The sequence below is a fragment of the Dromiciops gliroides genome, chromosome 2 (genome assembly GCF_019393635.1).
Source record: "Dromiciops gliroides isolate mDroGli1 chromosome 2, mDroGli1.pri, whole genome shotgun sequence".
Taxonomy (NCBI): Eukaryota; Metazoa; Chordata; class Mammalia; order Microbiotheria; family Microbiotheriidae; genus Dromiciops; species Dromiciops gliroides.
The window spans coordinates 649,297,729-649,320,136 of record NC_057862.1 but is presented as its reverse complement, the minus strand read 5'-3'; the positions used below and the strand labels follow the sequence as shown (position 1 = coordinate 649,320,136).

Genomic DNA, 22,408 nt, shown 5'->3' with positions numbered 1-22,408 from the left:
GGCTTTCTAATTTTTGTCTTGGTATTCTAGAGATTTCCCAAATTAATGTAGATACTTAAGATTATATGATTATAAACTAATGTATTTTTGGAGATTATTTAGTCATACTCTTCCGTCTGTGAAATAACCAAATCTTGGGGAGGGTGAGGTGGCTTGCTGAAGCTCATACTGGTCTTCACAGCTGTGGTTTAGCCCCAAGTCTAGTGCTTGGCACTTATGACTTGCTGTTATGATTTATTTCTAAAGTTTTACCTTCTAGCTGATCTTTTGTTAATCATTTGATTTAAAAAAAAAGTGTGTGGTGGCAACCAGATCCTCATCAGAATTTATTCCATCTCAGACTTGTGCTGGTTGCTCTGGTGTTTTTTTTTTTGGGGGGTGCAGCGTTCCTTATAGTTCTTTTGGTTAATAAATGCTTGTTGATTGAGGTTTGTTTCTTTTGCTGGGTACTTGTCTACTGGATTAGGTTTATGAATTAAAATACTGTTCATTTCCTGACCTAAGGTTGATGCTACTTGTTTGTTTCATTTAAATTTTGCAGAGACTTAATGCTTATTTTGTCTGTAATACATGCCCACTATTACTTGACCAATTCATTTGAATTTATAATGTTTCTATTTATCTGCTTTTGTTTTCCTTTGACTTCCAGTTGTTTACTGCCATCTAGGAGAACTTGCCAATTTTCTGCATTAGTTAGGGACTACAGTTTGGGAGTGTTATGCTGGATGTAGAATTCTGTTTTTGTAAAACTGCAAATTCGCTTAGTCATTTAGGCTCATGGACTCTAAAATTAAGAACTGGCCAAGTGATTAGAGATCTTTTTTATACTTGAGGAAACTCAGACGTAGGAAAGTTACAATCTTGTCCAGGCTATTATGGGCAGTAAGTGGCAGGGACTGATTCTTTTGATATTTTAGCAGGTTTTCAAACTTTTTTCAGAAGTATTTTTAATATTTAATTGATAATTTCATAAGACATCTTTACTATGTCTAGATTTAAGCCAAACCTATAATTACTAGATAAAGCTTTTTACAGTAGTACAGTTTGCCACCTAATATGCCTTCAATATTTTTATTAGCTTTCAGATTTTACATCACTCAGCTTTCACATCAAGTTCTTCTTGCATGCTTTAAAGTATGCCACTTCCTTGGGGATTTATCATGTGTGTGCCAGAGGCATGTTACTTGGGTTTTTTTTTTTAAGTGTTCTTGAACAGAAAACAAAGATGGTTCTTGGTCTTCCCCCATACATGGACATTTATGTATTTGGATTTTGAATATGGTAATGATAATACTTGATAGTATTCTAGGGTTTAAAGCTTGTGTATTGTAGGTGAAGAAACTGAAGTCCAGAGAAGTTGAGTAGACTCAGGCCGCACAAGACTTAAATCAAGCTAGTAAGCAATCTTCTGAATGCACGTCCAGTAATCTTTTCATTAATTCTTGTGTATAATCAAAAGCAATTTCAGGAGTTTTATAATTCATAATTATTCAGAGATGTCATAAAAACCACACACAGTTAGAAAGTATTGCATAATGGGTAGAGAGCCCACTTTGGATTCGGGAAGGCCCAGGGTCAAGTCCTACTTCTAATAGAATGCTTATGTGACAGAGGGAAAAATCATATAGACCTACAGAGCCTCAGGGAACTCTGCCCCCTTTTTACAGTTGAAGAAACTCAGGCAGATGGTAAAATGATGTTGCTCAGGGAAATGATAGCTAGGGAGTGTCTGAGGCAGGATTTGATCTTCAGTCTTTCTATCTCTAGGCCTGGGCTCTATCCACATACCTGACTCAAGCAGTTAGAATAAGGAATTGTGAATAGCTGGCGATTCACTCTATTTGTACCCCAGGTACTAGACTCCAGGGCTTCTTAAACTTTTTCCACTTGCAACTCCTTTTTACTCGAGAAATTTTTATGTGACCCCAGGGGTGTGTGTGTGTGTGCGCGCGTGTGTGTGTGCGCGCGTGTGTGTGTGTGTGTGTGTGTGTGTGTGTTTTCCCGTGTATAGATCTGAGAATTTTCTGAATGCATGTGATAATTGAAATTGTGGGGAAAGTGGAAATGTGAGTACCAAGTGACAGAACATAAAGAAGAGGGTCTGGGACACAGTGTGGACGAAGGCCAGTCCTTCAAGGGAGATTGAGAAAGGAGTGGTTAGAAAGATGAAAGGTATCAAGAGTGATGCAGTATCATGAAAACCCGGAGAGGAGAGGAAGTGTCCAGGAGGAAAAGGTTTTCAGTCAGTTCTGTTAAATACAGGTCAAGAAGGATGAGGATTGAGAAAAGACAGTTAGTTTAGGCAATGAAGACCTCATTGGCAAAGGGAGGGGGGTGAGGGGAAGGAAGTTGGAAATCAGTTTGCTGGGTGGTTTAGAAGAGCTTGATCACAGAGGACATTTGCAGTGTCTCCATTTAGGAATGTGGAACCCTTCCTAGGCTCCAGTTTCTTCCTTTATAAAATGAGTGATGGACAACCCTTTAAGGTTTAAAGTCTATGATCCTAAAGCCTGAAAGCCACAAGCCTGCTCCTGAACTGTCCAAGATGATGGTTTATTTTGGCCATAATTAATTACCTTAAATTAGAAATACTCCACATACTGGAGGGTCGTGGGTTTTTTGTTTTTTGTTTTTTGTTTTTTGTTTAAATAGTATGGGGAGCACTGCATTTCCAGGTGATATCTACTCATGGATAGGGAGCTTTCATCTGCTCAGCTTTACTCCTTAGGCAGCCTGTTTGTTCCCTCCTTTTAGGGACCCGCTATACTAGGTCCAGGTTTTTTTTTTTTTTTTAATAATAAACATTTTTATTTAAAGTTTTGAATTCCAAATTGTATCCCTCCTTCCCTCCCTCCTTTCCTTCCTGAGGTGGTATATAAGTCAGATATCTAAGTTATACACATGCATTTATGTAAAACATTGCCATATTAATCATTTTGTATAAGAAAACTTATAAAAGAAAAAAATGAAAGTGAAAAATAGCGTGCTTCAGTCTTTCCCTCAATACCAGTTCTTTCTTTGGAGGTGGATCGTATGCTTCATCATGAGTCCTTTGGGGTTGTCTTGGATCATTGTATTGCTGAGAAGAGTTAAGTTATTCACAGTTCTTCATCAAACAACATTGCTGCACAATGATTAATTGACTTACCCAGATAGTAAGTGTCTGAGGCTGGATTTGAACTCAGGTCTTCTTGACTCTAGGCCTGGTGCTCTGTCCATAAACTAAGATCTGGCTCTAAAATTGGAAATTAAAATACCTTGAAACAAGAAAGATTTCACTCCCTCTCCCCAGCTTTCTGGCACCCAGGGATTTAGCAACAATGCCTTGGTTGCCCACTTTAGGAAGTAATTACTTTATCTTACAAATTATGAGTAGATGTCTAAGAATTTTGTAAAGTACTTTGTGTTAGTGCTACTCATACAGCATCCTACCCCTAACACAACCCCTCCCACTGCACAGATCTCTCTTAGGTCATTTCTTTAGAAGTGTTTGAGGATGGAGGGCTGCCAAATGTTGGGAAAGAATGAATGGGTGTGGAAGATATTTGCGTTTTAATTACAGCTCTAGCTTCATTTACTTTTAAAGATATCCAGAGAGATTACACAACTCTCTTCAGTAACAGGGTTCTCACCACAATTATTATTAGTTAGAAATGTCTTTTTGATGACAATCTTAAGTCTTTTATGTGGCAGTATACTTCTCTTGTTTAAATAATGACATCAAATACCTTGACACTTGGATCCAAAGTGAAGAATTCTTATCTATAAGTAACCCTCATAGATGCTATCTTGCATACAGTAACCTGCCTATTATTACATAAGCCATGGCTTTTCCTGGGAATGTCTCCCACCCGGCTTTGGTAATTCTTCCCTCTTCCCCACCACCTGTGTGTTGAATTTAAATAACAGGTTTATGTGGCTTGAAAACAGAATATTTGACTTTTGTGGTAATTAAGTATTTTTCTTACTTATTATCATTTGCACTTGGACACTATGAGCTTGGCGTAAACCTTCAAATTATTAAAAATTTTTTTTTCTTTTAAAATTCATTTTTAAGGAAAAGAAATCTTTTAGTCCTGTGTTCTCTGTCTTTTAGTTCCTCTAAGATGTGCTTATTATTTCCATTACAGGAATTATTTCATTTTATGGCTTAGTATGGTGTTTTGGGTTTGTTTTGTTGTCAAATACTTTAGTAATTGCTGGATCCAAGATCTTGGTATAGATGGCCAGAAGGTAGCTCTGTGAGCAGTTACAGCCTTTGTTTCAGATGCTGACCTAGGTATACCAAGTTATATCAGAATATAGGAGGGGTAGGTTTTGTATGCAGAGCTTTTAAGCTCTAAGTTTTCCAAGGTGAGTGTTTAAAAAATATACCCCTATTCCAAAAATGTAGCTTAAAAAGCTATGAAGACAGGGGGCAGCTAGATGGCGCAGTGGTAAAGCACCGGTCCTGGATTCAGGAGTACCTGAGTTCAAATCTGGCCTCAGACACTTGACACTTACTAGCTGTGTGACCCTGGGCAAGTCACTTAACCCTCATTGCCCTGCAAAAAACAAAAACAAAACAAAACAAAAAAAAGCTATGAAGACAGTGGGGGTTTCTCTGCATAAAGTGGGATGCTTCGTTGAGGAAGGCATACCTAGACTAAGTCAAAGACTGCGGGGAGAAAATACATTTCTATCCTCAGTTCCTGATAAAGGGGCATTAGCTGAGCTATCAGAAAGTAAAATAGAAAGTTGCAAATGCAGCGAATTTTTAGACAGCAGGAGCAGTGGACAAGGGTTCTGAAACAAGAGAAGACAATTCCTCTAGGGACCAAAAAGGTTGACTTGGAACTGATGGGTGGTAGTAGGGTTGATTAGCTCTAGGAATTTTAATCCTAAGGGAAAGTTCCTCGAGTAAGGGTTTGTAGACCTAAATTCCAAGAATGTCTGAAAGGGATTGTTTAGTTCTCCAGGCAGTAAGCATTGCTTATGAGCCTCCTCTTTCCAAGTATTTTGTTAGGGAGGCCAAGATAGAAATATACAAGTGAGATAGCCTCTGCCCTCAAGTAAAATGTGTATACAAGTAAATGGGTTTTTCATTTATTACCGATTTAGGTTACTACCCTAAGAAGCAGTCATTCCAAACTATCTGTCTTCATCTGGGATCATGTCAGCATCTAGTCTGTCCTCAAACAATCATTTTTATTATTTACCCTTTTGTCTTGGAGCTTAAATTTGTGATGTTGACACAATGTTTCAAATTTGGAAGTTTTGAACATATTTTCTCTGAATTATGGTAATATGTCATTAAGATTGAACAATTTTTCTTAGCGAGCATTCATTAAGCGCTTAATACATTCCAGGCATTGTACTCAGCACTGGGGATAAAAAGAAAGGCAAAAGAATGTTTTTTGTCCATAAGAAGCTTGTATTCCATTTGGGGGAGACAATGTTGTGAAAACAACAAAGCTGTGCACTTGTGTGTGTGTGTGTGTGTGTGTGTGTGTGTGTGTGTGTACGTACATCAAACTATGACATTTAGAAATACTGTTTGTGTTCCTGACTTTCCTAGCCTCTATCCATTCCCACCACCCACACTGCAGGGCCCCCCAAACCCTTTATTCTACCTTTTCTTTTAAGATTTTTTTTGGGTTGTAAAAGACATGAAATCAGGATTCTTTGCTATCTGCCTAGCACACATTTCCACAAATGTGGTGCTATTTTTAAGATATCTTTTATTTGTCTCATCTATTTATCAAACATGAAAGCCCCTTTATGTAATAATATAAAAATTTCTATGATTGAAGGCAGTAGATTTAATACTTAATGCAGACAACTGTATTTGCTATTTGAGTTTTTAATATGCCTCTATGTATCACAGCCTTTCTAACAGGGAGCAGGCCAGCAAAAGACAGACTGAAAAGTAGTTTGGTGAAATACTTCCTGGAGATTGACTTTTTAGCATACATGAGGCTAAAAGCCAAGGGAATTTGCTTCCAGACAATTAAAATGTATGAATCCCTTTAGAGCCCATTAGGAGGAAAGTGTCAAATTTCTGTTTTATATTGTAATCAACAAAAGGACTCTTTGGTCTTTCTATCTGAAAACAAGTTCACTCTCCTCAGTAAACTCATCTTCCTGTTAAAGGTAGGATTTTACCTGGCACTTGAAAGATGTTAGGGAGTCCAGTAGATGGAAATGAGGAGGGAGAGACTTACTGGGGATGGGTTTTTGACAATGCCTGGAGTTGGGGGATGCAGTGTTTTATGTGAGGAACATTAAGGAGGCTGATGTCCCTGGATGGCAGAGTGTGAGTCATGAGGGAGGGAGGAGGAAGATATTAGAAGGCCAGTTTATGAAGGGCTTTGATCTTCACACACTGGAGGTAATAGGGAGCCACTGCAGTTGATTGAATATTGATATAGCAAGGTTAGACATGTATCTTGGGAAACTTGGCATTTTAGCAGGGGATTGAGAGGTTTTAGTCAGGGAGACAAACCTTCAAGCTGTTGCACCTGTTCCAGGCATGAAATATTGTAGAAAAGGAGGCATATCTAAGAGATTGTTGGCCCCTGGCAACAGATAGGATAAAGAGTTGGGGGGGAAGGAGGAGGAGTCAAGGATAACACCTCACACGGGGTGCTTTGGATGGGTAATGATACTCTTGACAGTAATAGGAAAGTTAAAAAGAAGGTTGGGGGGCAGCTAGGTGGTGAAGTGGATAAAGCACTGGCCTTGGATTCAGGAGGACTTGAGTTCAAATCCAGCCTCAGACACTTGACACTTAGTAGCTGTGTGACCCTGGGCAAGTCACTTAACCCCCACTGCCCTGCCCGCCCCCCCCCCCCAAAAAAGAAGGTGGGGGAATTGGGGAGAATGTCAAGATTTAGATGTTCGAGGTGAATGCAAATAAGGATTTAAGGGCCATAACAAGACTGTAAGCCTGGGTGATTCTGATAGCATGTATGTATATTATTCATGTCACTGAATATCTGCTTTTGATATTGACCCTCCTCCAAACAGCAACAAACATTATTCTGTTCTGGAAGGTGTTATATGCCACTGGGTTGTGGGAGGAGAGAGGCAGCATCTTATTGAGTAGCAGCCATGAGAAATGGATTGGGACGGGAGTGGCGGGATGTTTTTAAGTAGAAGTGGACAGTCTTGCTGTCAATACAGAGAATTTTGGGAATGGGTACAAGATCTTTTGGGTATAACACTTGCTTTGAAGTTTTAGCATATTTTGCTTTCAATGTTTTGTCCTAATGGGAAGATTTTCCTTTTGAAGGATGGAATTGAGAAATTAATATTTACTCTTTAAAATTTTGTTCTTTTGTTTCAGAATTACACACAGCTGCTTTGTGACACGCTCTTGTTGGATTTAATAAATATACCTTGATAAAAGACTACTTTCAGCTATGGAATCGGTAAATATTTTAGTGATTTTCTTCTCAGTTCTTTATGTTTGTTGCGTTGTTTTGCAGACATCTTGTGAAAATCCTGTATCATTTTTATGCGATTGTCCTAGAGTCTAAATCAGCTTATATCCTGCACAAATTATTGTAGCCTTCAGTATTTTCTCAGTGATGGGTATCAATGAATAACTTCGATAGTCATACAGTAGTCTTCTGAATAATTGCTTGGATACAAGCCTGTGTCTTGGTTGTGTTTTCTGTTGTTTCAATCCTGTGTCTCAGATAGTTATCTCTGGGATGAAAAGCACTTCAGATTGTCTTCTCAGAGTAGGTAGGAGCGCTTAAAACAGTAGGAGCAATTATTCTGTCGTCTTTTCTTAGTGTTGGATTGAAAGTGTGGGATAATAGTAGCTTTTGTACTTTTGAGAAACTGTATAGGACTGATCATTTTTTTTTTTTTACATATAAGGTATTTTATTTTTTCCGTTACATGTAAAGATAGTTCTCAACTTTTGTTTATACAAGCTTTACAATTTCAGATTTTTTTCCCTCCCTCCCCCCTCCCCTAGACAGCAGGTAATCTGATATAGGTTATATCTATATATCTATATACATATATACATATATATATACACACACACATATATATATATATATATACACATAATAACATTAATCCTATTTTTGCATTATTCCTGTTATAAGAGAAAAAAATCAGAGCAGTAATGCAAAACCTCAAATTAGAAAAAAAACCCAACAGCACCCAAAACAAAAGAAATAGTATGGTTCAATCAGCATCTATACTCCACAGTTCTTTTTTTTTCTTGGATTTGGAGATCCTCTTCTATCACGAGTTCCTTGGAACTCTTCTGTGCCATTGCATTGGTGAGAAGAATATAGGACTGATCATATTTTAATACTATTTTTGTTCATTTTGTAATGGGGTTGCTTTTGTTTCAGATCTACCTGTTTTAGTCTTCAAATAATCATAGCTAAGGGTGGTAACATTTTGTTGGCCCTGCAATGGGTCTGCCCTGATGATTTTGTTTTGGCTGATCTTTTCCTTGGTTTTGAGAAAAGTTCCAGTGCATGCATGGCACCTCACTATCTTCAACCTAGTGACCATAAATTGATTGATATTCTTCCTCCTTTTCCGGAAGGAAGAGTAAGAAGGAAAATGTTAATCAATTTGAGGTTTCTTTTTTAGGTTTTGATTTTCTTCATGAGGTGTGTCTGGCTAGAGTCTAGGCAAAGTAAGCCCTTTCACATTACCATTCTTAATACCTGATCCATGGCCAGTACACCCTGATACATGCTCAGAATTTCCTCTTACCATAAAATAAATCAGGGAGTGGGGCCCATTGGATTTTAAAATAAATTCTTTGCTCTTCTTGCTTGTGCCCAGGGAGATTTCTTTACTTTTTGACCTCTGCTTTAAGCACGCCATGTGGAAGCACACTGTTGTCTTGTTATAACTGTTTACTCCAGTCTCGTTGTTGCTGTTGAAATTTGTGTTTTCTGTGGAAAGGGAACCTAAGTGCTTTTAATTATGTGTATTCTTACATTTATTTCCTTTTAGTTTAGGAAATGAGTATTAGTACAAAGAGGAGCAGGTCAGCATGTCTGAGGAAGGGGTCTATGTGCTAGCAAGAACAAATTCATTAATATTGGTGGAGCTGTGTGAGGAGTAAAACTAAATCACCTTACCTGCCCCCCCCCCCCACCCCAGTGTAGGGGGGGGAGGAAACTAGCTAGGAATTACTTATAAATTAGGAGCTTCAGCAACAATTTAGGCATTAAGCATTTTTTAAAGTATATTAGGGGTTAGCAAAGAGAGAGAAAGCCCCCTTCACCTAGCTGGTCATGCTATCAAAGAGATAGTCCCTCATTCTCCTTGAGTGGAAGCTCCCTATGGAACAGGAAGAGGGGAGGTCCCCACACACAGCTCCAAGCTGATTGGCTGGTAGCATTCAAGTCCATTGATTGACATGAATTGTGAGGTAACTTCTGGGTGGCCTATTTGACCTCATGCTTTCTCGGCAGGGGGCCCTGGAGAGTAATATTCTCTCAGCTGTTAATTTTTAAAAATTTATTTGTAATACTGGGTCACATTCCTTTAAGAGATTCAGGTGAATGAGGGTACATTTGGATTGTGAAAGTATTCATTGGTTCAATTTATTGATTAGTTGAATGCTTCCTTTTGGATGTTTGAGACTTACCTTCTTTCTCTTCCCCCCCTCCCCCCAATGTATTATCTAATTAAAACTAGAAAACCAGTAACGGATTATCTGTCAGGCTAGCTTGCAGGCAAATGAGGGCAACATTTTGGGGGTGGAAGGCTCATTGGGCTGGAGTGAACTGAGCAGGCTTCCTGTGGAGGGCATTGCTGAGTGCAGAGTGGTTGGTTTGAGAATGCCTGTTGATTGATTTCTTGACTGGAGCTGGGTAGGTTAAATAGAAGAGACAGTGTAGGAGAGCTGAGATAGCTTAGAGGGTGATGACAGCTAGAGGGCTTTGTGTTGAGGAGTAGCAAAGGAAAGATCACTTCTGATTTTTGAGGTCCTTGATTTGGGATTTTATTTCACTAGGAAATGGGGATCAATTGGAAGGTTTTGTTTATTTTTTAAGGGTGTGGGGAGAGTCGATATTATTGAAACTAAGTATAACAACATTTGACTCAGTATTTAACATTTTGAGACACATAAGACATTTTTGCTTTCCCTTCATCAGTATTATTTCAAATAATCAAAAAGAGAGGATTTCGTTGACAAAAAAAGAAAGCAGTCTTTCAGTAAGTCTTCCACTTACTGCCTTGAATTCTCATTACAAAGAACTCTCCTGCAAAGGTTATGGTAGATAGTTTGCTAACAGATTTCTCTGTAGGAACCTTTTATGACATGGCAAGTGTAATCATTTTTTCAATACAGAATGTTGATCAGTTTAGGATGTTTAGTGCCATGTATCACTAAAATGGAAGTAGCTTTTTAGTCCTTTTGGACAGTATTTGAATTGAATGGGCACATCTTCTTTTTGGAAAAAGTCACTGACTGCTATTTTAATATATTTATAGATTGTTTTCCTAATAGAGTTGGGTGTATGTATATTTTATATAAATAAATTTACGAACGTGTGTTCTCTCTGAGTCCCAGGATGGCTGCAGCAGCTGGGGGTGGGGGTAGGGATTGTTTCATTTTTTCTCTTTGTAGCTTAGGGGACTTGGCACAATTCTGTAGTCATACAGTAGTCTTCTGAATGATTAAGCGACTGGATAATAGCCTGTATCTTGGTTGTTGATTTATTGGCCCAGCCACACTTAATTGGTCCCTCTTGTGTTTAGCGACATTCATGAAATAGGGTGATGGTGTGTGGTCACAGAACAGAGATTGGAGTTAGGCAAGCTCATTTACATGGGGATTGAAACTAGGACATTGGGAGATCATAGACTTAGTGAGCTTTATGTTTCTGCTGCTTTTCCTCTCTCTACCATCATTCATTCACACTTCACCCTCAACCTTGAGAATCAGTGAAAAAGGCAGGGATATCATTGGGAATAAGCATTTCTTAAGCGCCCTCTATATTCTTAGAGCTGTGCTAAGGCTTTACACATATTATTTAATTTAATCCTCACAATAACCCTCTGAGAGAGAAAATATCCTTCCCCCCCCCTCAGATTAGTAGCTCAATGCCTTTTTACCTACAGTTATAAGGAAAAATTTCTTATTTAAAAAATTTTTTTTTACATATAAGGTATTTTATATTTTCCGTTACATGTAAAGATAGTTTTCAACTTTTGTTTATACAAGCTTTACAATTTCAGATTTTTCTCCCTCCCTCCCCCCTCCCGTAGACAGCAGGTAATTTGATATAGGTTATATCTATATATCTGTATACATATAGATATATCTATACACACACACACACACACACACACACACATATATATACACACACATAACATTAATCCTATTTCTGCATTAGTTCTGTTATAAGAGAAAAGATCAGAGCAATGATGAAAAACCTCAAAATAGAAAAAAAAAACCAAACACCAAAAACAAAAGAAATAGTATGGTTCATTCAGCATCTATACTCCACAGTTCTTTCTTTTTTTTTCCTTGGATTTGGAGATCCTCTTCTATCATGAGTTCCCTGGAACTCTTCTGTACCATTGCATTGGTGAGAAGAATATAGTCCATCACAGTAGATCAACGCTCAATGTTGATGATACTATGTACAGTGTTCTTCTGGTTCTGCTCATCTCACTCATCATCAGCTCACGCAAGACCCTCCAGGTTTCTCTGAACTCCTCCTGCTCATCATTTCTTACAGCACAATAGTATTCCATTGTATTCATATACCACAACTTGTCCAGCCATTCCCCAATTGATGGGCATCCCCTCAACTTCCAATTCCTTGCTACCACGTAAAGAGCAGCTATAAATATTTTTGTACATGTGGGTCCCTTTCCCCTTTCCCCTTTCCATGATTTCTTTGGGAAAAAGACCTAAAAGTGGAATTGCTGGGTCAAAGGGTATGCACAGCTAGGAAAAATTTCTTAAAAGGTGTTAATTTAGTCTCTGGTTTCTTTTGTCATGAGTTTTTCATCTACATAGTAATATTTTGCTTTCTGAAAGAAGCAGCATTGATGCTTTGAGGCTTATTAGGTTCCTAAATGGACATTCTTTAAAAATAACATTTTCTTCCATTTGGCCATTGTTAATGGGCGATTTTCACAAAGGGAAAGTAAGAGCCTAGATGCTGTTCAAGGTTCCATTCTGCCCCCAAGATTTGTTGATCTCATGTGTAATAGATTGTGTACTTTTGACCTTTCTTTAGTTTAGTCCCCATGTCTTCATTAAAGAAGTGGAGGGAGAGGGGTGTCAAGTCCTATTCAGAGAAACAATGAGATTGAAATGGCTTTTGAGGGTATTTTGAGGGGACACAGTTTTATTGGGTTTGTAATGAACTTATAGGTGTAAGATTCAAAGAATGAATAAGGTAGGGCTGCTAAACTACATTGCTTTTCAGAACTTACCTACTAAGAAATGTATTATTATAAAGTTTAAATTTATTGTGGAAAGGCAATTTCAAAGCATTTGTACAAAAAGAAATGAGTTTTTGAAAGTTGCATATGCTAATGAAGGCAGCATTATTTATACAAATTTTGGTTAGTATTTAAACTTAATATGTTCATTAAAATATGTAACTGGTTTGGATAATATTTAAATGTATGCTGATTTGCCTAGGAATAAGACATTGAATGTTCTCATAAAACATTAGAATTGTAATTTCTTTCAGGATTATGAAATAAGTTGTTGTGGCATTGGTTGGCAATAGTCACACAGACTTTGGAAAGATAAAACGTACTATCTGCCTTGGTACTACCTCACCTCAGCCCTTGTCATTCAGATCCAGGGCATGTTGAAATAGACCAGGAGGCAGGTATTCTGTTCCTTCATAGATGATGAACTGGTGGGAGCCTGAGCTTCCTCAGCCAAAGAAAGATTCCTTCACTTCATGGGATGCTGACTAAAAATACATCAATCAAGCCAGCATTTAATAAGACCCTGCTATGCGTTAGGCTCTAGGGATACAAAAAGAAAGAATGAGATAATCCTGCCTCTCAAGTAGCTTACATTGTATTGGGGGAAACAATTTATGCATTTATACATTTGTACATTTATATTGCAACAGCCTCTTACCCCTCTCAGGAGGACTTCAGGCTGGCCCACAATCACCAAAGGAATTTTCCCTACTGCAGAACTGACCACATGACTCAAGTATTCTATCCACTCTACTGGTTTCTCATTGGTCCCCAGTGTAAAAAGTAAACTCTGTTTGTGTTTGACTTTTCAAGCCCTGTACAACCTAGTCTCCTTGGATATCACTCCATCTTTCATACTCTGCATCCACCCAAACTGACCTCTGATTCTTTGAATTGGCAGTTAGGTGCCCCCATTCTTACCTCTTGTCTTGTGAGTTCTTTTCTTTTTTTTATAATGTAGCTCAGTCAAGCACCATCTTATAGGAAGCCTTTGCTGACCCTTTCCCTCCAAATGCTCATGTCAGCCCTTCTAGAGAATCTTATATTAAGCTGCTTTGGCATATATTTGTATGTATATATCCTTGCTGTCCTCTTCATTATGACGGAAACCTCTTTGAGAGAAAGGAATTTTTGGAAGAGGGATTACAATTTCAGTCAGAGTTGTGGGGGGCCAACCAGTGCAAAAGGATGGGAATCAAAGATGGATTTGATGGCTGTGTGAGTAGATAGAGGGGGTAAATTATATAGATATTTTGGAGATAGAAATAGCAAAATTTGGCAACTGATTGGCTAGGTGGGGCTGAGTAGAAGTTGAGGATAGGGAGTACTGTGGAGATGTGAGAACTGTGGGAGAGGGACCCCAGAGATCTGGAGGTCCTCCAGTCCTGTGCCTCATCTCCCCACCTCCCCTTTGGCATTTGCCTGAAAGAATCATTATAAAAACTCATGGGTACCATTGTCATAATACCATTTTCCTCTGATATTTTGATTATGTTTGCTTGGTTGCTATAGCATTTACTGATAGCTGCATGCCTAGGTTAGATTTTTACTGATGTACGAAGTTTTTCCTTTGACTTAGCTAAATTATTTTCATTCAGTTTATTTAAATAGTGTTTTTTTTTCCAATTACATGTAAAGACAATTTTTTTATGGTTGTGTTTGGAGGTTTTTGGAGTAATTGTGTCAGGAGTTCTGTGTGTTTACTGCCCTTCCTCTGCCATCTAAAGACAATTTTTAACATACATTAAAATTTTTTTTTCAGTTCCAAAATGTTCTCCCTCCCCATCCCGTCTGAAAGTAGTAAGCAATTTAATAGAAGTTTTATATGTACAATTATGTAAAACAGTTTCATATTAGTTGTGTTGTGAAAGAAGAAACAGACTGAAAAGGGGGTGGGGGGGGGGCTATGAAAAAATAATTTCATTCCATTTAAATAATTCTTGTTAGGAATTAAAAATAGATGTCAATATTCCTTCATGGTGAATTTTTTCATTATAAAAGAAGGAACAGGGGCAGCTAGATGGCACAGTGTATAGAGCACCGGCCCTGGAGTCAGAAGTACCTGAGTTCAAATCCGGCCTTAGACACTTAACACTTACTAGCTGTGTGACCCTGGGCAAGTCGCTTAACCCCAACTGCCTCACCCCCCAAAATAAACAAATAAACAAACAAACAAGAAAGAAAGAAAGAAAGAAAGAAAGAAAGAAAGAAAGAAAGAAAGAAAGAAAGAAAGAAGGAAGAAGAAGAAGGAATGGGGGCAGCTAGGTTGGCACAGTGGATAAAGCACTGGCCCTGCATTCAGGAGGACCTGAGTTCAAATCTGGACTCAGACACATGACAGTTACTAGCTGTGTGACCTTGGGCAAGTCACTTAACCCTCATTGCCCCACCCCACCAAAAAAATAAAAGAAGGAACAAGCAACTGAATATGAGGTATCATTTAATGAACTTTAGAATGTTAGTTTTGATTATACTGTAGGATACTGAGGTAGGTAAATCTATACCATGAATTACCTTGAATCCACAGGTAATGGAGAGTATGCATTCTTTTAGATGCTAATAAAGAAAAAGTGCGTGTATTTTTCTAAGTATAGAAATGAACTGTTATGTAATCCTTTCCCAAAGGCACTCCTTGCTTTTTAGAAACACAGCCACTATTGTAGAACAGTAAGAGATATGATCCCTTCTTTCAAGTAGACTGAATTGGCAGGAGAAATCATGTACACAAGAATAGAAGAATTGGAAACCAGGTAAAATAAGAAGGGGCAGAGCTGAATTCCACCCACACACCAACTACACAAAACAGTGAGCTGGGTTAGCCAGTAGTAGTTGTGACTGTTTTGTTTTTTTTCTTCTTCCCCTGCATTTTCCTAGCTGGGGTGGAGCTCACATATTTTGGTGTCTTCTGTTATAAATGAACTAGATAAAGAAGGCATGTTTTAGATAAGAAATTGTTATGTTGGCTATTAGAGAGAATTTTTTTTTTGACAGCTTCATGGAAATAACATTGCTGGGAAAAGTAGATTTGTGGCTTTTGTGGACAGGTTTTGAAAGTCATATTTTAATACTTTAAAATTGTTTGTGATGTTTCAAGTGTGGTTACTCCTAAGGCATTTGCGGGGAATCTGCAACCCGTCTTAATTACTTAGATAGATGGTCATGATCAGAGGTTCTGGGACTTTTCAAACTGAGTTGGCTTGTCCTTAGATGACAGGCATTACAGGGCTTGTAATCATAGTCTTTCCAGAAGGCAGGACCTGTCGGGGCTTGTACTTCATTGGCATAACCTTCTAAAACCCAGAGGTGTTTCCAGGATATAATCCAGAAATTGCAGTAGACCTTAGTGGAGATGAAAACCATAGCTACATCAACAGGGAAAAAATTCTTTTAGTGTATTCTCTATGCTTATAAACACCATAGCACAGCTAGGCAGCATAGTGGATAGAATGCAGGGCCTGGAGTCAGGAAGACCCAAGTTCAAATTTGTCTCAGACACTAGCTGTGTGACCCTGGGCAAGTCTCTTCACCCTGTTTGTCTCAGTTTCCTCATCTGTAAAATGTGATAGAAAAGGAAATGGCAAACCACCCCAGTATCTTTGTCAAGAAAACCCCAAAAGAGATGACAAAGAGTCAGCATCACCAACACGTTAATTTGTATAGTCTGAAAGAGTTAGTTAGGGGTATTCATTAAAGTGAGTATTTTTCTCTTGGTCCCAAATGGTACTTCTTTGGGTCCAATCTAATGTTCACATTGTAGCTACTATAAGCTAGGATTTATACCATGGATCTGACTTAGGACCTTTTTGTTCCCTGGAGATTCCAAGTGACAGGAGAATGTGACATGTAAAACTAAATGTAGTCGCCTTATTTCTGTCCCAAGTTTTGGGGAAAATTAGCTGGGATTTCAAATATATTTGTTACTTAGAATTAGAAGCTTTAGCACCAGTTTTTGGGCATTAAGCATTTATTAAAGCATACCAGGTATTAGTCAAAAGAGAAATCTGGGTCAGAAAGTTAAGAAAAAGGGGCAGCTAGGTGGTGCAGTGGATATAGCACCAGCCCTGAAGTCAGGAGGACCTGAGTTCAAATCCAGCCTTAGACACGTAAAACTAGCTGTGTGACCCTAGGCAAGTCACTTAACCCCAATTACCTCAACCCCCCTCCCCCCCCAAAAAAAAAAGGAAAGAAAGAAAGTTAAGGAAAGGCCTATCTAGCCTAGAGCTCCAGCCTGGCCTGCTTCTTCCTCCAAGTCCTCCACCAGGAGCCTGTTTGAGAGACAAACTGCAAGTGGAAGCTCTCTCTGTGTCTGGAGGAGAGGCGGTCCTTACACACTGCTTCAAACTACTTGGCTAGGATCACCCAAATCCATTGGTTCACTGGACTTGGGGGTGGTCCCATGTTGAGGTCAGAGTTCATACCCTCTGAGAACATACCCTCTTGAGGGCCAGGTAGGTGTGGTTTTAATTGAATTAGCTTTAAGTGAGTTAATTATCTAAGTCAGTCAGTACAATCAATCTTATTCCAGTCAGTCCCCTCACTCTGGCCTTTTGGGTGTTCCAAAACCCATTATTTTCTCACAAGAAGCTGTGAGAAAGGAAAGCTGTAGTGAAGGCCTGGTACAAACTTATTTACTACCCTCTGCTTCTCTGGGTGGAGCCATGAACTACAAAACATTCAATTGGAGGGATGTGGCAGGCCATCCGTTTTTCATTTCCCATGTGGCTGCACTCTTGAACATCTTTGAACTTCTCCTATCCCCTCCTTTGATCTCCCCAATCCCCTACCCCTCAGTACACATCCACACACTACTATTCAGCTTCCCTTTGTGTGCTGTCTTTAGGTGCTCTCTTTGGATTGTAAATAATGATAGGAACTGTCTTTTATTTGAATCATCAATGTCTAGTGCTGTGCCTGGCACATAGTAGGCCCTTAATAAATAAATGTTTATTGACTGGAATAGGTTTGGTGTAACTTTAAAGGCTGATATTCCCTCATTAGACTGTGAGCTTCTTGAGAGCTGGGACTCTTGACATTTTTTGTATCTCCATGGCTTAACACAGTGAGTTTTTGCTCCAAAGTAGGTGCTTAATATGAAGTGCTAGTTGACTGACCTTTACAGTGGGTATGTCAATATCCCACTCAAGCATCTTCTTGGATGACTTAAGTTCTGCTGTTTTGACAGACAGTTGTATTTTCTCTTAATCCCTTTCATATTAGGTAATTGCCATTGTATTATTTATTGTAACAAGGGATTTAGGGAATTTTATGATAGTTCAAGACATGGTTTAGATATTTAATGTTTCCCATTTTGTGAACTTTGCATCAGCATTGGAATAAGACAGTATTTAATTATAGGGGTTCCCTGAAATAATTCTCCCCTTTCATGAGTTGTTCCTAGAGAGGATTGTTGGACTATATTAGAGGAGAATCAGGTTGTCTTTGTGGCTCTCTTGCTCTTGGATCTAGCCAGATAGCAGGGTGTTCTTTGGATTTAGAGTTGAACTAATAGTGGGAAGGTTTTCGTGAGAATTAGCTAGCAAGTAGCAATATGTGCTGGTCTCCAAGAACAGAAAAGAAGTTTGATACACGCCTGGAAAGTGGCTAAGAATTAGGTGACCTCTTGTTACCTCTTGATGTTAGGTGGGTGCTTCAGTAATTAGAATGACCAGTTTTTACAGTGATACCAAGAGGAGAAAACTTGTAGTATTTGAATCGCAAGTGCTAAGGCTGAGACAACCTTGGAACATGTTTACTTTGGCAGTGAGAGCTGCCAAGTTCCTGCTAGTCTTTGTGACCCAGTATTTGAAAATTTAAATGGAAATACCCACACATTTTTTTCCCTCTCTCATTTAAAAACAAAGAGAATGAGAATGCCTCTGTGTTCTCTGAAATTTTGCAACTCAGAAGATTGTTTCTCATTTGCTGAAACTTTCTTACCAGAAGCTTAAATAGTGAAACCTAGGTAATTTTGGGGAAATGGGCAAACCTTGGGAAAGAAAAGTAGATTGGTATTCGAGTTTCCTAAGCTGAGGATGCCCAATGTTCATGTCTCATTTTTCTTTTTCACTATAAATTTATTCATTGATTTGCTACCTCTTTGTTTTATTTCCTTAGCCTTTTCTTTTTATCTAAATTTCAGCAATTCTGACATGTGACTTAATCCATATATTCTCTGTCAACTGTTAAGGCTCATAATAAATTTTAATAGTAGAAAGTCTTTGTGAATTGCTGTGGTTGAGAAAAACTACTCCTCTGATAGACACCCTCTGGAGATCGACTTTTCTGAGCATAGGTACCTTGGACCTCCCCTTTTTAGCTTGGCTAGATTTAATAGTTTGTGCTGTTTTTTGCTAAAACCTCTGGAAGTCCAAGGGCCTGGCCCTTTCAAGTCAGGCTTACCACTGGGTTGGGATTTGGGTAGAGCAGTGCATCAAAATATAAACTTAAAGTGGAAAATAAACTTTAGTAGCTACATAGGTGAAGGATAATTACCTGCTAAGGCTCTCATATGTCCTCCTGCTCCTACTGAATTTGTTCTGAGAGTGGGAGAAGAGAACGTGAAAAGAAATGAAAGGAGTGAATTTTCACTTTGCTTTTCTTCTACTTCCATCTCCCAAGGCCTCATTGTTCTTGGCTTAAAATAGCTTTTGTGTCAGCTAATGGTCATAAAATATTGCTGGTGTATGGACTTACAGATCCCTGTTGCATCTCCTTGGCCTCATTCCCCAACTTCCAAAGGTTAATACCTCCAGTGGAAAGCAGTCATTCATGTAAATACACAGTGTCCCAAGAACTTATGATGTAACTAGTGTGCCGAATTTTATACCAGGCTCAAGAAAGATAAAAAATAATAATCAAGATGTAAGTTCTGTCAAAAGAACTATGGGGGCAGTTAGGTGGTCCAGTGGATAGAGCACTGACCCTGGAGTTAGGAGTACCTGAGTTCAAATCCTGCCTTAGGCACTTAACACTTACCAGCTGTGTGACCCTGGGCAAGTCAACCCCAAATTGCCACACCAAAAAATCCTGAAAACAAACATCCCCCCCCCCCCCAAAGAACTATGGAGTCTGAATGCAGATCAAAATATACTGTTTTTACTTTGGTTTTTCCCTTTTATTTTGGTTCTTTTGCTACATGACTAGTATGGGAATAAGTATATATACACACACATCTATCTATCTATCGAAAATTTATATTTGCTTGCCTCTTGGGGAGGGAGGAGAGAAGGGAGGGAGAAAAATATGGAACTCAAAATCTTAGAAAAATGAATGTTGAGAACAATCTATACCTGTAATTGGAAAATAAAATACTACTAAGGGAAAAAAAGATGTAATTTATGTCTTAGAGCTTATAATTTTTCAGGGGTGTGGTCTAACAGACAAATGTGTAATGACAATTATAGTACAAAGTTGTATAAAAATATAAAAGATATAAATAAAAAGTCAGAGGAAAACCATTTTTGACTGGTGAGAAAGATCAGGAAAAGTTTTGTGGATTTTAGTAATGTTTTAAAATTAAACAAGTGTCTGCATTTTGGAGCCTCATTCAGGTAACTTTAAAATACTCTTTCCTTGTGGTGTCCTCCCCCATCCAAGTTTTTTTGTAAAAGCTGTTAAAAAGTATTATGTGGTGCTGAAAACTATGTATATTCTTTTGTAGTCCCATTTAGAAGACACTAAGTCTTTTAGCTGCAGTTTCTCTATCAATTTGTTAAATTCTGTGTTTCCCCCCCATGTTTATTGTTTTTGGTCAGACTCATCCAATACCAAAAGAGATATGTTGAAATTTCTTGTCAAGTAATTAAAAAAAATTCTTGCTGTATTCTTGAAGTTCAGTTAATGTTTTCTTTATGCATTTAGATGCTAAAATATCTGGAACGTGTAAGTTTACTACTGATACTGGTTTGTTGTCTAGGGTTCTATCCCTTTTTATTTTTTGAATGATTTGGTTTTGTCAGATAATATGCATGCTACTTGTAAATTTTGGATTTATTTTTTTGATGGATAGTATATTTTTCCAGTTCTTCAGTTTTCTTTTGTTTTTTAAACAAGTTGTATTTTTAAGTCAGAATTTTATTTTAAGCAACAGTTTTATTGGATTGTCTAATCTATTCACATTTAAAGTTTAGAGAGTTAGATTTATATTTTCCTTCATTTGTCTCTAATATTCGTTTTTTTTTCAAGTTATAATTTACCCCTCTCCTGCTGTAAACATATTACTACATCTCTTTAATTACTTTAGCTTAATCTTTTTATTTTTTTAAGGTGACCATATTCCCATGTTGCCTATGTGGTGCAAAACCACCTCTCTCACACCCCATGCTTTGCTTATTAGGTTTTTTTTTTTTTACTGCTTTTATCTGATTATTTAATTCATCCTCTCTGTTTTCTTTTCAGTCAAATAGATGACTTCTTAACTCTCCTCCCCTAAAACGTGTACTTTTCATTAGTTTTTTTTTTTTTTTTTTTTGGTGGGGCAATGGGGGTTAAGTGACTTGCCCAGGGTCACACAGGTAGTAAGTGTCAAGTGTCTGAGGCCGGATTTGAACTCAGGAACTCCTGAATCCAGGGCCGGTGCTTTATCCACTGTGCCACCTACCCGCCCCCTTTTCATTAGTTTTTAACATTTCATTTTCTGCATCCCTTTCTACAGTGGATATCTCTGCAGTATCCATCCTCTCTATCTTACTCTAGAACCTCATTCTCTGGTTCATGACCTTTGTGCTCATCTAGTTCCTTTCCATATTCTGCATTCCTCAAGGAATCAAAACTCCTGAGGTATACCCATTCTGGGCTTTTCCCTGGAAGCAATTTTCTGCCACTACTTTGTAGAGTTTGCCTCCATTCTCCCCCTCTCCCCCCACTCCTTTCATCATGCCTTATTCCCAGAAAAATACTAATTCATATATAGAGAGGATGCTGCTTGGTTTGGCAGCACAGCCCCTTGTCTCATAATTCAGCCCACCTTTCTCTTATTTCTGGACACATTCCTTCCTCTTCTTCCCCCCCCCCCCCCCAATCTTCTCCCTGGGTCCCTTGTGGTCCTTCTCCCCAATAGGCAGTTAGTTCCAGGAGCTCACTGCCCTGACTCCCAAGAGAAGATGAATGGTCTAAGTACCAAATCCTTTCCTTGCAGTCAACACCTGACACAAATGTCCCCATGTCTGTCTGTCTGTCTGTCTGTCTGTCTGTCTGTCTGTCTCTCTCTGCAGGGCAATGAGGGTTAAGTGTGCCACCTAGCTGCCCCCCTCAATTCCTTCTGAATCCAGGGCTGGTGCTTTATCCACTGCACTACCTAGCTGCCCCCATGTCTCTCATACTTACTTATTTTTTTTGGGGGGGTGAAGCAATTGGGGTTAAGTGACTGGCTTAGGGTTATACAGCTAGTAAGTATAAAGTGTCTGATGCTGGATTTGAACTCAGGTCCTCATGAATCCAGGGCTGGTGCTCTATCCACTGCACCACCTAGCTGCCCCATCCCATGTCTCTTAATAGAACATCTTTCTTCAATCAATCACACATAGGAGAATTTATCAGTGCCACCCCTTCCCATTGTCAATACAAGGTCTTCTCCCCCTCTTATTCAGTCCCTTCTCCCAGCTCCTCACCCCCTCTCCTGCAGCATTTCTTTTTCTGGAGAGACTACAAGAGTACCTTCCCCACATTTCTATCACTGGACTTGGCCAGGTCATATCACACAGTCCCCTTTATCCTCCTCTCCCACTCTCCTCTTTCATGGACCCTCTCATTTTGTAATTTCATTCCATTAAAACAAACAAACTAACTGAAAAAACAGCAGCAACAAATCCCAAATCTATCACATACTGATTCACCTATGGGCAGGGTGCTTGAAGTTCCATGAAAGTGTAGGCTTGCCTCTTCCCCTTCATCTCTCCACCATCATTTCTATTTGTCTTCATCCTTATTTTCTTGTGTACATTTAGAAAGAAGTTTGTTTTTTTTACTG

The 22,408-nt window shown here is 38.6% G+C and overlaps 1 protein-coding gene across 2 annotated transcripts in view; it reads left to right on the top strand.

The window, feature by feature from the left end:
- Window positions 1-22,408, top strand: part of ANKRD11 (ankyrin repeat domain 11) — a 340,340-nt gene that overhangs the window by 72,786 nt on the left and 245,146 nt on the right. For both annotated transcript variants that reach the window (XM_043982786.1, XM_043982785.1), the window contains exon 2: window positions 7,328-7,412. The gene's annotated coding sequence lies outside the window, so the exon portion shown is untranslated. The remainder of the gene's footprint in view (window positions 1-7,327; window positions 7,413-22,408) is intronic.